We start from the raw sequence: 15,005 nt of genomic DNA, 5'->3' as shown, positions 1-15,005 counted from the left end.
ACAGAGCTGCAGCTGAACAAGTGGAACTTCAGTACCAGGAAGGGTTATTTGTAATCCAGTTGTTGGCCAAAGGGGTTCCATGGAACCCCCCCTCAAAACACAGGCGGTTGCCACAGGCTATGGCTTGTTCTTCAAAAAACAGCAGCAAGATGCTTTGACTGGAAAATATACCTGCACCACTCATTGAACATGGAGAAGTTGAGCAGGTGCCTACCTAGAGCCTTCATCCTCACAGACTAGTGTTCAGGTACTGGAAGGTGCTCTGCAGGCTTTTAAAGGAGAAAAGTAAACAGCAACTCAGCAACAAGCCCTTCTGTCTAACATGGCGACCTGCCTGCCAGAGGTACTAGTGTAAGGATGGCACAAAGCTTGTGGGAGTAACTGTTTTTAAGGCCACTCCATGAGATGGAATCCATATCCAATGCTGCTTGGGTGATCAAGAACCTGAGACTAGGTAGCCCAAGGATCTAGGGTAAAATGAAATGTTGCTGTTTTATGAGAGGAACATAGCAATAAAATGAGTCCTAATAACGTTATTCTGTACTCATAGATCAGTGCCTTGTTCAGCCATCAATCATCAGAGAAGCTTCCTCCTGCATCCGATGGGAACAAATAGAGACCCACAGCTAGACACTGTGCAGGGAGTGAAAGACCTTGGAATGCTCAGCTCTAAACAGGATGTCTCCATCAAATCCCTCCCATCAGGCCTCAGGGAACTCTGCAGAAGAGAAGGTGGAAAAAGTCTAAGAGTCAGAGGGGATGGAAGGAACCAAGGAATCAAGGCCTTCTAAACAGGACCAATGTACACACGAACTCAAAGAGACTGAGGTGGCACGCCCAGGGCCTACACAGATCTGCAGTAGCTGGAGCCCTAGAGCTGAAAGGCGAAGCAGACACAAACCTCCATCTCTAACCCAGAAGCCATCTCCAGTTGATTGTCCACTTGCAAGTGAAAATTTAGTTTTCTCCAAGGTAGTCTCGCTAAAGAAACAAACTTCCTTTTGTTGTTGTTGTTTTTGGTCTTTTTGGAGACAGGGTTTCTCTGTATAGCCCTGGGTGTTCTGGAACTTGCTTTGTAGGCCAGGCTGGCCTTGAACTCACAGATCCATCTACCTCTGACTCTTGAGTGGTGGGATTAAAGGTGGCGTCACCACCACTGGTGAGGAAACAAACTACTCTGAAGGGCAGGCCCCGTGCCCAGCCGTAGATGCCAACTCAAAAAGAACTCAGCAGCATCTTTGTAGGTTCCTTGACTCATAATGTCTTCCCAAGGCTTTTTTTCTTTACTTTTACTTCTTTTCTTTTCTTTCTTTCTTTTTTACTTTACAGATTTTGTGTATATATTATGGTATATTATGGCTTCCGATTTTGTGTTTTATGGTCTACTGGTTGGTTTTGTGCATCAGCTTGACGCACGTTAGAGTCATCAGAGAAAGGAGCTCAGCTGAGGAAACACCTTGGTGAGATCCAGCTGTAAGGCATTTTTCTCATTTAGTGATCAGTGGGGGAGGTCCCAGTCCATTGTGGGTGGTACCATTCCTGGGCATGTGGTCCTGGGTTCTATAAGAATTCAGACTGAGCAAGCCATGAGAAGCAAGCCAGTAAGCAGCTCCCCTCTATGGCCTCAACATCAGCTCCTGCCTCCAGGATCCTGCCCTGTTTGACTTCCTGTCCTGATTTTCTTCAGTGATGAACAGCAATGCTGATGTGTAAACCAAATAAACCCTTTCCTGCCCAAACTGCCTTTTGGTCATGGTGCTTTGTTGTAGTAATAGAAACCATAAGTAAAACATATGGGATTCCTGAATGTGCAAATTAATGTGTCTCTGTGCTTATATGTTTCTTGTGCCTTTATTTGAGATCTTTTCCTTCTGTTTGTTTTGTCCTATTTAGATTTGTTTTTTGTTTGATATTATATTCATTATATTATTATCCTTTAGATGACTGTTTTTCCCTTCCTTCCTTCCTTCCTTCCTTCCTTCCTTCCTTTTTTCCTTCCTTCCTTTCTTTCTTTGTGTAGCTTTGGTTGTCCTAGAACTAGATTTGTAAATCAGTCTGACCTCAAACTCACAGAGATCCACCTGCCTCAGTTTCCTACATGCTGGGATTAAAGGTGTGCATCACCACTGCCTGGCTACATGTTTGTTTTCTAATGAGAGTCAGAGGGAAACGGATCTGGATGGGAGGGGAGGTGAAGAGAGTAGAGGAGAGGGGAAACTGTAATCAGAATATATTATAGGAAAAACCTGTTTTCAATAAAAGATAAGCAACAGTAATGAAAAGATAATGCTCTGCCTTGGTGCCTGCATCTTAAAGGTCATTAGTGTGCAAACAGGCATTAACACCAGACGCAGTGCCTATTTTCCGTGGAGAGTTTACTTATTGGAATTGCTGTAGAAAGGTTCTCCTTCTGAAGGCGGAGCTGACTTAGGATGACTCCCTTCACCTCATCCCCTTTTCTTCCCCCACCCATTCACTTCCCCGTCCAGTTGGGCCCACACATCTGCCAGGCTTGCTTGCATGTCGTGTTGCAGCAGCCTGTCCAAGAAGACTTTCGAAGGTGGTGGAAATGTCCCACATCTTCAGCATCAATCGAGGTGGCAGCCATTAGCCATATGTGGCTATAGTGCCAGACAAGTCAGATTTGGAGCCTGTTGCCTGGGTTACCACTGACCTTGGTTAACATTGCTGGGGCAGCTTGCCACTTTCTCCCTGTAGCCTCAGAGGTGTGACTGAGAGAGAGAAGGAGGAGCCAGATTTAGTCTTCATGCTTGTAAGTTCAGTCTTCTTCCTTTTCATCTGCTCATACATGTTTTTGTTAAGTTAGTTCCCCTCCTCCTTTTAAACAAAAAGTGTGTGTGTGTGTGTTGTGTGTGCACACACATGTGCGCCTGTGTAATGTTGCTCCTTTCTCCTCTAGAACTGAGGATGTCCATTCTTGTGTTGTGCTATCTTCTTGTATTGCACAGGACTTAACTGATATCTCAAAGCCTTGCTCCTATAGATGAAGCAAGATATGTAGAATAAAAAAAATGAAACAATTAGAGAAATAATACAAAGAGGTGAGGCTGGAGAAAAGGTGAATTGTTCTGCTTTAGATTGGGCATAAAAGCTTTACCCCTTGCACAGAGCTAGCGGTGAGAGTGAGTGTCCTTACATAGCCTATAAAGCCCTTTGCAGCGTGTGCTGCTGTCGGGCTCCTGAGCAGAGTGCCAGCTATCTCCAGGGAAGCACAGGAACTCATTTCATCACCTTTCTGCCCAGGAATGACCACAGAACAGCTGTCCCACCCTTACCAGCACACAGCCCAGCCTTAACTGGCCATCGTTGCCATTGCCACTGGGGCGGGGTGGGAGCGGCAAGATGGCTCCCCAGGTCTCCAGGGGACATCTATAGCATTTCGGGAATTGCATGTTTTGGGGGGAGAGGACAGTGGTAATTACCAGCACATGATTATTTTATCTTGCCTGAATTATTTATGATGGGAGGAAGCGGCTTGGAGAGAAGGGATCTGAGGGAGTAGGTTCAATCCCGCTTGCATTGATCCCCACCTAGAGTAAGAAGAGAAAACCTATTAAGAAGAAAAATCACTTCCCCCGTCTTCCTCTCTTTTCTCCCCCACCCCAGGTTTTAGAAATAAATAAATAAATAAATAAATGCATGCATAAATAAGCAGAGAAAAGCTGTGGGTGGCTGAGCAGGAGTGGGGCGTCTGACCTGTGTTGGGGTGGCCTCCTAGAGCTTGTGTGAGCTGGGCTTCAGTTCTCTAGGCCCATGCTGATGTACAGCAAACAGTGCCCACGTCTTTATAGCCTGATTAGGCAATTTTTTTTATCACCATTCCTGCAGTCTATATCACTGGGTCCTAATCCCAGAGGTACCAGCCCTTCACTGTGTTCTCTGTTTCAGGTGGAGGGCTCTCTGACCTGTCAAAGAACTTGTGGATGGTTCAAGGCAGAGCATGAGGGACCCTGGAGGATAAACCAGAGGAGTAGCTGGCTGAAGGAAGCAAGATGTGTCCCTGGTCTTAGGCACCAGAGCGAATAGCAACAGGTTGGTCAGTGTCTTTGGGAAGCTGGGACCGCAAGCCCTCCTGCTCTCTGGTTGGCAGGCAGGGAAGGCTCCCAAGGAGAGGCAGCCATATCATTCTAACAAGATGTCACACACTTAGATTTAGAAAACACATAGAGGCAGAGCATTACTTAACCTGACTGCTGTACCTGGTGGGAGAGAAAAACCTGTAAGATTCAGCCCTAGCCTGAGGGATGAGATGCTGGGTCAGGAAGAGCTAAATGGACTTCATTTTTACACAAGGGAGGGGTTGCCTAGCTTTTTCTTCATTGAACAGGTTTGAATGCCATGTTATAGTGTATGTAAGTTGTAAAACGTTGTAATAAAATGTTTAGGCACTCACGTGTCCAAACTAAGAAATGTATCATTACTGTTCTGAGACTCCAGTAATCATTTCAAAGGTAAAGGTGATCAAGTTTTACTGTGTATCTTTCTTTTGCTGTTATTTATTATTTAATTTACTTATTTAGTTTTTGGAGTCAAAGTTCTACTGTGTAGCCCAGGTTGGCCTGGACTGGCCTCTCCTTCATCCCCACCTCCCACCTCTGACCCCCACACCTTGAGATGTGTAGCTCTGATTGATAGGCCTTGACCTTGCTCTGGCCAAGGATGACCTTGAACTCCTGATTCTCCTGCCTCCACCTCCCAAGTGTTGGGATTACAGGTGTCTATAGAAGCCCATAGAAGAGAAGTAACTCATCAAGATCTTGGCTGGTAAATGTAGATCCTGGAGTTTGAACTATTGCTATAAACCTCATATCTAAATGAGTCAGTAATAAGGACCGCCATGGGTGACTGGTTGTCCTGCCAGCTGAGGGTGAACGTCTCCATTCCTCTCTGGATCAAGCACACGGCTGGGATCCCATCACAGCTCTCACTGAGACTTTTGATGTTATTTAGACCTTTTGTCATTAGGAAACAATGTAACAACATAACTTCCTGGGTAGCATGGAAATCTGGACAACTTCTTTAGCTAGTGTAAAGAAGACAGTGTGCAATGGCGTGTTTGGGTCAAGGCATCCTGAATCTGAATCAGCATAACCCGTGAAGTCAACGATGCTATCGGTATTTAACAAGACTGGAAGAGGAACAACTATTCCTCGAGGCAGCTGCTGTGGTCTGCCTGGCAATCGGGAAGCAAGTCAACTCTCTAAAGGGCTGTTTGAAACTACTAAATAGGACAGAATAGCTCTGTCGTGACATGCTGATTTACAGAAGCACCAGCAGAAGCGAAGAATCAGATACACGCTCATACTTCGGGATCAATAATATTATATTTTTTTTGGTTCAAGTTATACTGATCAATCACTTACATAGCATTTCTGGTCCTTAGCATCTCTCTTCCTTTTGTCTCTGTAGACATACATTTTATCAGAATGGAAAATTGGTTATTAGTAAAATTGAATAATTGGAATCTTTCTTTATGGTCTGTCTTTAAAAGTAAACATATTGTCAGAGACTATTAATAGCAATATTCTCCAGATACCTGTTTGCTTGCATAAAAGAGGGCTGTTCATACGAAAGTCAATCTGAGGGCCAAACCCTTCAGCTCTTTCTAAGCCAAAGCCGACATATTTCATGCTGAAGTGCATCATTATCAATGTCAAAAGAAGAAAGAAAGTTTTTAATGATTTAGCCTATGGAGTAAATTCAAAAATGGGAAACAACGCTCGTCCTGAAATAAATGTAAACCATAATCCAGACGTATCCATCTTCTGGGGAATCTGGTTCTCTACGGAGGCATGGAGGGGGAAAGAGAGCTTCGGAGGTGAAAGTGCGCCATCAGCACCTGCACAGAATGAGAGGCTGGCAGGCTGCTGAAGACACAACCCTTCTCTGAAAACGTTACAGACTAAAATTTTAAAAATATACTTGCCATTTAAATCTCGTCAGTGGGAGGGGTGCTGGGTTGTTGGATAGCCCTTCAGCATTGTCAGTGTTGAGCTGGGGAGGTAGTTCAGTTGGGTAAGCATGAGGGCATGAGTTCATATCCCAGAGCCTGCCTAAAGAATGCAAATCGGGCATGATGGGGCATACTTAAAATCGTAGTGCTGGAGAGTCAGCCTAGTCTAATCAGCTGCCCCAGGTTCCGGTGAGAGATTCTGTCTCAAGAGAAACCAGGATGGACAGCTCCTGAAGAGGTTCCTAAGGTTGACGTCGGACCTCTCCACACTCTTAGTTTTTCACACTTGCATGCAGTGGAACACACACACACACACACACACACACACACACACACACACACACACACACAGAGCAATTGTTTTAGCCAATGGTAAATGGTGTCATTTGCACATGTATGAGTTGGTTTACTCTGATAGTGTCATTTTGGGCAGTAGGCTGTGAGTTTTGTTGAGGATTTAGAGTTCTGAACTTATACTGATATATATTTGCATCAATTTATACAAATTGATAATTTGGGGTAGGAAAGTGGGGAATAAGATTGAGAAGTCAGAGAAGGAAGCAACGGTGAAGGGCAGAGTAATAGAGAGAGATGTGAGCACTGTTAGTTTATTTATTATTTAAGTTTATGACTGTTGGCCTGTATATGTCTGTGTACCATGCATGTGCCTAATGTCCACAGAGGCCAGAAGGGGCATTGGATCCCTCTGAAACTGTTGTTACAGATGCTGTGAGCTTCCAGGTGATGATGGAAACCACACCTTGGTTCTCTGGAAGGGCAGCCAGTGCTCTTAATTGCTAAGTCATCTCCGGAGCATTTTTGTTCTTTAAAAAATTCCATTCTCTCTCTCTCTCTCTCTCTCTCTCTCTCTCTCTCTCTCTCTCTGTATGTATGTATGTGTGTGTGTGTGTGTACACATGTGCATGTACATGCCACAGCATGCACGTGGAGGCAGAGGACAGCTGTGTGGATTAGTTCTCTCTTTTCACCTTTATGCAGGTTTCAGGGATCAGCTCTGGTCACCAGGCTTAAACAGCAAGTGCCTTTGCCTGCCGAGCCATCCCACTGACCTGAAAGGTGGTGATGAAAGTGAGTGGCAGAAGACAAACTTGGTTACTTAAAAACACGCCAGCATCGCACTGGCTTTTCCCGGTTTTGGTGAGTTAATAAGTTCAACTACAACTTAAATTTTCCTTTGTGTAGAATATGTATTCAACTGTGTATTTCACCATTTTGGCATGGTGGAGAGGGCATGTAGGGATCAAGATCAGACTCTTATACGTATTGGCCTAGAGCTCAACCTCTGAGCTATAAACCCAATGTGAACTTTCCCTTTATCAATATCTCATGTGTGTGCACATGCCATTTGCATCCTTCTAGAAATATCATATGTAGCATTATATATTCATGTACACATGTCCATACATGTTTAATATTTAAATCATTCAACAACGCATTCTAAAGATTGCCCCTTACGATCACATACAGAACAGGTGTTCAGAGTGCCAGTACCTGGCGTGATTAGCTGCGAGTCTCCTGCCTTGCTCTAGCATCATGAACCCATGAGTGTATTTTTCTCCTCTTTGACTCAGAGCTTGTCTATAAAACTGTCTTGGCCAATCACACAGTGGCAACAACAACAACAAAAAATCATGTCAACTCCTAATCCTTTCTCTATTCGCTCCCTTGCCCTTTCTTTTGTTGTCTCCACAAGCCACGCCTTGCATAAGGAGCTTTTACCCTTCAGATGAGTTGCAGCTGGAAGCTGAACCATGGACACCACTAAGATGACCGGCCTCTATCTTTTTTATTTTTTAATCTATTCACTTATTATGTATACAGTGTTCTGTCTGCATGTATGTCTGCCCTCCAGAAGAGGCCTTCAGATTTCATTACAGATGGTTGTGAACCACCATGTGGTTGCTGGGAATTGAACTCAGGACCTTGAAAGAGCAGCCAGTGCTCTTAACCTCTGAGCCACCTATCTCTCCAGCCCCCTACCTACCTCTGTCTTAGGAAAGGGTAGAGAAGAGTGAATGGGAATCTCTTTAAAAAAAAGATTTTTTTTTATGTGTATGAGTGTTGCCTACATATATACTTGTGCACCGTGTGTGTGTAGTACCCACAAAGGCCAGAGGAGAGCATCAGTTTCCTCTTGAACAGAAGGTATGGATAGTTGTGAGCCACTGTGTGGTTGCTGGGAAGGGAACCTTTGTAAGAACAGTAAATGCTCATAACCACTGAGCCACAGCATCAGTCCCCAAAGCTCCAGTCTCTTAATGGGACTTTTTTGGGGGGTATCTTCCCCCTACAAATTAGAGATAGAAAAAGAGCCGAGCTTGTTACCCTGTAAGACAAAGATTAACAAAGCCTATGTCTAGTACCTGCTGGTTAAGCACTAAGGGCTTTTGCACACAGCAGTGGCTCCCAGATGCCCTGTGAAGTTCTAGGGTCTCCAGGGAGTACTTAGGGAAGCTGCCTGGGGAGTCCACTCCTCTCTCATTCTGAGCTCAAGTGGTGGAACTGTTCTCAGTTGTTCTGGACACTGGGATTCCTTGTAAGATTTTATCTACGTAAAGGTTAAACTACATTTGAAAACCAGCAGTGAAAAACCCTGTATTATTCCTGGAACCTCTTGTTTCCCACGCTCTCCATGCTGTTCCTTCTGCTTTGCCTTCCCTGCCATTGTGTGAAATTTGCGGTGGCTTAAAAATATGTCCACAAGTTCCTTCAAAATATGGGACCTAAATGCCAATTATTAATTTATTAATTTAAATTTATTAATTCATGTGTTAGTGAATGTGCAGGAACACGCACATGTGTGTATGTGTGAGACAGATATAGATAGCTAGATAGAGCATGTGCTGTGCGTAGTAATTTGAATGAGATGGCCCCCATGGACTCATATATTCGAGATTTCAAAAGCTCAAGCCGGTCACAGTTATCTCTCTCCCCTTTCCCCCTCCCCTTCTGTTCTCTCTCTGCCTTATGGTTGTGTCTCAAGATGTCAGCTCTCAGCTACTGCGCCAGTGCCATGCCTGGTGCTGCCACGCTCCCTGCTGTGATGGCCATGGACTCGAACCCTCTGGAGCTGTGAGCCCAATAAACTCTTTCTTCTATAAGCTGCCTTGGTCATGATGCCTTAGCATAACAATAAAAGCGTCACTAAAACACTGGAAGCCAGAGGTGCTTGTGTTTTCCTCAGTTGTTCTTAACCTTATTTTTTGAGACAAGGTCTCTCACCAACTCTGGAGCCAGCAGCTTGCCTAGGCTGGATGACCCATAAATGCCAGGATTCGCCTTTGCCCTTCCCAGCACTGGGATTATAGACAACGTGCCTGGATTTTACACGGTGCCGGGGCTCTGAGTGGAGAAAGCTGGCTGAGTTTTCATGAGGATGCTCAAGTCCTCATGCTTGTGTGACAAGTACTTGTGGACTGACCTCCCCCGGCCCTGCTACTTGCTGTCCTATTAAGTGTAGACAGTGCCTAGTAACCTTTTTTGTTTATTTGATTTGGTATTGTGGACCAAACCCAGACCCTTTTGCATTCTAGGCAAGTACTCTACCATGGAGCCACATCACAAACTTGTGATTTCATTTTTTTGTTTTTTGAGACAGATTCTCATCAAGATGCCCTGGATGACTTTGAGTCTCTGTGAAACATAAGCAGGCCTTGAACTTGTGGTCCTCCTATCCCATCATCCAGGGTACCTGAGATTATGGGCCTGTGACGTCAGGTCCAGCTCCTAGCAAGTTTTGATGAATCAACTATGCAGCAAATGATAGACTATTATCTCCCATATTAAGACACGAAAGACATTGGTGTTCTCTCCCTCCCTTTTCTTCCTCTCTATCCCTTCTCTTCATTCTGGAGAAAGCTGGCTGAGCTTTCATGAGGATACTCAAGCAGGTCTGTGGAGAAGTCAATATGAGAGAAAGCAGCGGAACCAAGGCCTCATGCCCCAAACCACCCAAGCTATTAGATTACAGCCTTGGGAGGAACTCTGAGATAACCTGTGAATTCCTGACCCACAGAAACTACGAGGGGAGAGTCTACCAATTTTACGTGTGATTGGAAGTATCTTATCACACAGACAAATGGAACCGATGTAAGTGACCCTTCACTGGAAAGGCTCCTGCCCATGACAGACAGACTTCTGAAGACCCAAGCAAGGACCACGGTATTTTCCTTTCATTTATAACTTGTTTTCAGAGTTTATTCCATTGCATCAACTATTTGCATATCTATCTGTCTATTTCATTGGATCATGAAATGTTTGTATTCCAAGACGCCTAGGAAGGTTCTGGCTATCTTGCATATCGGATAAAAGAAGGGGTGAAAATACTCCAAGGATAATTTGGACAAAGGCTGAAAAGCATTCATCTTCATCTCAGCTATGGTACTCACACTAGTTACTTTTGTGTCTCAGACCAAATACCTGACAGACCCAACTCGTGGGAGGAGGGGCTTGCCTAGGTTCACAGCCACAGTTTGTCACGTCGCAGAAAGGAAGGCATGGTAGCCACGGCTCCACGACTGCCAAGGCATCAGGAGCTGTTGTTCCCTGGTGTCAGCCAGAAACAGAAACCCGAAACCAGAACTGGACTGAACCCATAAGGACCTCCCGTTTTGGGAGCAACCCTGCCCGCTCACACACCTACCTCTTCTAGCTTGGTCCTCTTTTCAGTCCTAAAGTGGGTTTGCAGTCTCAAAACAGTGCCACCCTCTGGGGATGGAGTGTTCAAATACACGAGCTTGTGGGGGACATTCCAAGTTCAAACCATGACAATCATCTTCAGTTTTGATTGAAGATCAAAGTAACCAGAAAACCCTCAAATGAAGCGGTTATATCTACTCTTTTCCCTGTGTCAGAGCATAGAAAATAGTTGTCTGAACTCTTGTTTTAATACACAATAGGCTTTCTTTATTCTTTCAAAATGATTTATCTATTTTTATTTTATGTGTATTGGTATGCCTGTATGTGTGTCTGTGCGGAGGTGTCAGATTCCCTGGAACCAGAGTTACAGACGGTTGTGAGCTGCCATGTGGGTGCTGGAAATTGAACCTGGGTCCTCTGGAAGGGCAGCCAGTGCTCCCAACCTCTGAGCCATCTCTTCAGCTCCCATGACAGGCAGTCCTACTCAGAAGATGTGCCTGAAATTGCAGGTCTATATGAAGTCTAGCACTACCCAAACAAGTCTTGGGTATATGGCTTTGACCAAGGATGCACTGAAGACACATAATTCGCCAAGCTGTTGAGAACATTCAGCTTTCAGAAGCCGAGTGACATAGTCATCTCCGGGTGGTAGAGGTGACATCTACCTCCCTCCATGTGGGTTCATGTGAAGTGAGAACTTGTTGCCCAGGGCAGACTTCACAGGTCCTTGAGTACCATATATAAATGAAGTTGCAGTGACGGCAATGTTGACCTGTGCCTTTATTTTGCTGTTCATCCAAATACTAGGGAAAGAATATTTCGGGTCATTAGATTAACAGCCTAGACCTGTGCTATTTCAGATGCTTATGATGCTACACAGCTCCCTGGCCCTGTTGTGGCCCCCTGAATGACAGGGTTTGGCTCTAGTGTGCTGTGCCTACTGTCAGGACCCACAAGGTCTCACAACTGGCGTGATAGAGACAATAAATGCTTCCTTTGAGGAGAGAATATAGATTTTCCACCCAGATAGACAAGGGAAAAGGTTACGATGGAGCTGGCCCTCAAGGACAGACCCTGCGTGTTTTCTCTTTAATGAATGACAATGTCCACTAACGCTATCTACTTGATAAAACACTCCTTTCTCAGAGGCCATTCATTTCGTTTTGGTTATTCGTTGGAAGCCTCCAGGTGTTTGCTTTATTTAATTGTAGTTGTGGTCCAGAGAGAAGGTGGGGTGCCAATGCTGTGTGGAGGAAAATATGAGGAAATGAAAGGATGTGGCTCACACGAACAGTGTGAAACAGGAAATAGCCCTGTTCAGCACAATACAGCAGAGGGTTTAAGGTGGGTAGAGTCCCACTGTGGAGGCCACGCATGTGTCTTGTCCCCTGTTCGTTCCTCACCCACCTGTAACTGGGAGGAGGGGGTCCTGCAGTCTTGTGGAGGTGTGGACTTTTTACACGGTAGCCTAGACTCTGACAGCTCCAAAAGTGACACAACACACATCCACAACCGTCCTGCTGATTAACCATTTCCACACCTTTGATCAGGTAGGAAATTCTAAATTCATCTGCTTTGTTTCTTGTAGAAAACATAGTTGACCATGTTTTTAGTATGTGCTTGACCTTGCTCAAGGGTGGACCTGCACAGCCTTGTTTAAATCACATGACCTAGGAGCTGGAGAGATGAGCTAGCAGTTAAGAGCACTGACTGCTCTTCCAGAGGACCTGGGTTGGATTCCCAGCATTACAGCAACCCTCAGTAACTCCAGTTCCGGGGATGGATCCAATTCTCTCTTCTGACCTCTGCAGGTACTGCACATATGGTGCATTAACATACATGCAGGCAAACACCCATACAGATAAAATAAAAATAAATAAATTTCAACCCCCCCCCACCCCAAACCAAGCCAAAACAAAAACTACACCACCTGGCTCACAGCTCCTTACTCGCTCTTACAACCTGGCTTATTAAATCCAACTGGGCACCAGACCTTGAGAGAACCTTCTTGTTATCAGGGCTAAGCTGACTCAACTCCCCTTTAGGGAACACTGGGATCAGTATATTGAGAAACTGAGCAGGAGGAGGCTGGTGCCAGAACCAAGGGGCATGCTAAGTTCAGCTGTGTTGGAAGCAGAGGAAGCTGCTCAGAGGGAGAGAAACAGAGAAGGCCGGCATGGCAGAGACAAGGCATGCATGGTAAGACAAGCCCCAGGCTCTGGTGCTTCGACTCCAGGTGTGATTCCTATATGGCTATATACATTTGTTTCCTGTCAATGTTTCCAGGTCTTCAGGGAGGACCACATGCTGTATCTTTACAATAGAATCCTTTCCACTTGAGCTAATTCGGGTGGGCTCTTTTTTCTCCATACACACATAATCCTGGAATATTGTTGAGTTTTCAAATGAAGTCACTGGTTCTCAGGAGACCACTGGGTGAAAGCTGACCTGTCAGTTGCTCAGTTAGTGGCTAAAGTAGCCGGGCCCAGGACGGTGTCAGGACATCGATGACTGTGGCTGATAACAGAGACTTGATGAAACAAGTCAACAAACTGCCTCTTGATGTGATCAAAGATGGGCCACAGGCTTCAGGTTTTGGTCTACGCTGATCGTAGCTGAGACATTTTTAACAGAAATGTGAGAAGAATCAGCGCAATGATTCTATGGGCATGTGTGTATGTATATAAACACATTCAGCATTTTCCATTCTTAGCACAGTCTCAGAGCCGAGGCCCTCGACATTCTTTCGGGTGTCTGCTGAGATCGAAAGGTCTCTTCGTACTAACTCTAGGATTAAATCAGGATTGGGTAATGTGAATGTGTGCACTAAAGAATCTCAGAGCGTACCAGCTGCAGACACCGTCAGTAACCGGGTTCCCTGTCTATGAAACTTGTAATTGAAAATACTTATATTTTAGTTCCACCCGCTGTTTTCCTAATTCGAGCCAACAAATCTCTATTAAAATAATACCTTTTCTCAGTCTACCAAAAGTTATGCTTTAGTGGGAAGGCAGATAGGAAAGCGTTTATTCTAGCAATTGACGATTTGGAATTTTTTGCAATAATTTGATTTTTTTAAGGTTATTGAAACTGTAGGAAGGATTCTCATCCTGAAGAGGGATCAATTTAGAAAATAAGAAGCATCAACGAGAAATATTCAGGCCAGTTTCTCTGGGATGCTTGCACATACAGCTCAGCTATCAGGTGCTCAAACAATGGGGTTGGGGACCCCGGGTTTCTTTCGCGGTCTCCCTGAGCAGCTCTGTTCTGCGCTCACGTCTCCCCCTCTGCGGGAAGTCGGCTCTCCGGGTACAGAGGATAATAGAAGCGCAGTGAAAATTTTCTCATCCTCCCTCTTGCTGGAGTTCTTGGGGTGTAGAAAATTTCCAAGGAATAACCAAACACCACCAACGAAATGGTATTGATATTATGGGATTGCATCAAGAGCATTGGCTGTTCCATTTCCATCCACTTATCAGACATATTTACTTCTCAGATATTTCCTTAACCGGAATTGACTGTACTATAATTGCCTATTTCTTTGGTCCATTGGCTGTTAACCTTGAAGTGACTGGGGTAGAGCTGGCGAGGCCTTCCCTGTCAGGCCTGACCTCTCACTATGCTGGAGAGTGCGCTGCCATGACAACGGCGACAGATGTCAGCTAAGCAATGTGCACCCCAGAAAGACTCCTGTATTGAGAAAATCGATCTTGTAATGGTGCCACGGAGCACATTCGCGGAACTGCCAAGTGTTCTAGGCTTAATCATTTATTTCATCTAGCAGAGAGAAGAAAACATAAAGGAAATGAAATGAATTTGACCTCTGTCTTTTGAGTGACTTTAGTGCTACGCTGAATTCTAGCAAGTGCCTCTTATGAATTTTAAAAAATTACATTAGGAATAACATTTTGAAGTGAAATGAGTCTTGTAATGCCAACCCTCCAGAAACATGTTATTTCAAATGTCAGATACATAATAGTCATTTGCTATTTTCTGTGTATGTCCAGGGGTTAGTTCCATCTTGGGTATGTTTCAGGCACATTATTACAAAGGAACCAGGAATGAAGCAGGCCAGAGTATCTCGCTTTGGCTTTCTGCCTTTTGTCTGAGCACCAGACGGCCTCTTTTTGTGCTTGGTCATTCCCGGGTTTACTGAGTGGCATGAAGAACCTCGCATATCGACAGCCTTCAGATCCTTCTCAATTTCTCAGTCTTCCAATGGGATGCATGTTCTTGTCTGTCTCCAGAGTGAAGTTTGTCTCCCTGACAGTTAATCTAGAGACAGCCTTCCATCGCCTTGATGGGCTTGTCATTCATGCCTTGACACCTCTCATTCATCTGAATCTGGCCTGCTGGATATGCAAATGATCAG

The 15,005-nt window shown here is 44.8% G+C and overlaps 1 long non-coding RNA gene across 1 annotated transcript in view; it reads left to right on the top strand.

Annotated features, from left to right (window-relative positions):
* The window catches only part of LOC148121942 (uncharacterized), a 30,367-nt gene extending 19,843 nt beyond the window's left edge, over nt 1-10,524 (top strand). The window contains exons 2-3 of the long non-coding RNA XR_015738008.1: nt 6,974-7,132; nt 9,594-10,524. This is a non-coding gene — a long non-coding RNA (uncharacterized LOC148121942). The remainder of the gene's footprint in view (nt 1-6,973; nt 7,133-9,593) is intronic.
* Nucleotides 10,525-15,005: the final 4,481 nt, after the last annotated feature.

This window comes from Myodes glareolus, chromosome 6 (genome assembly GCF_982192425.1).
Source record: "Myodes glareolus chromosome 6, mMyoGla1.1, whole genome shotgun sequence".
In the NCBI taxonomy this organism is placed as follows: domain Eukaryota; kingdom Metazoa; phylum Chordata; class Mammalia; order Rodentia; family Cricetidae; genus Myodes; species Myodes glareolus.
The sequence above is the reverse complement of the archived record's forward strand: the minus strand, read 5'-3'. Positions and strand labels throughout refer to the sequence as shown.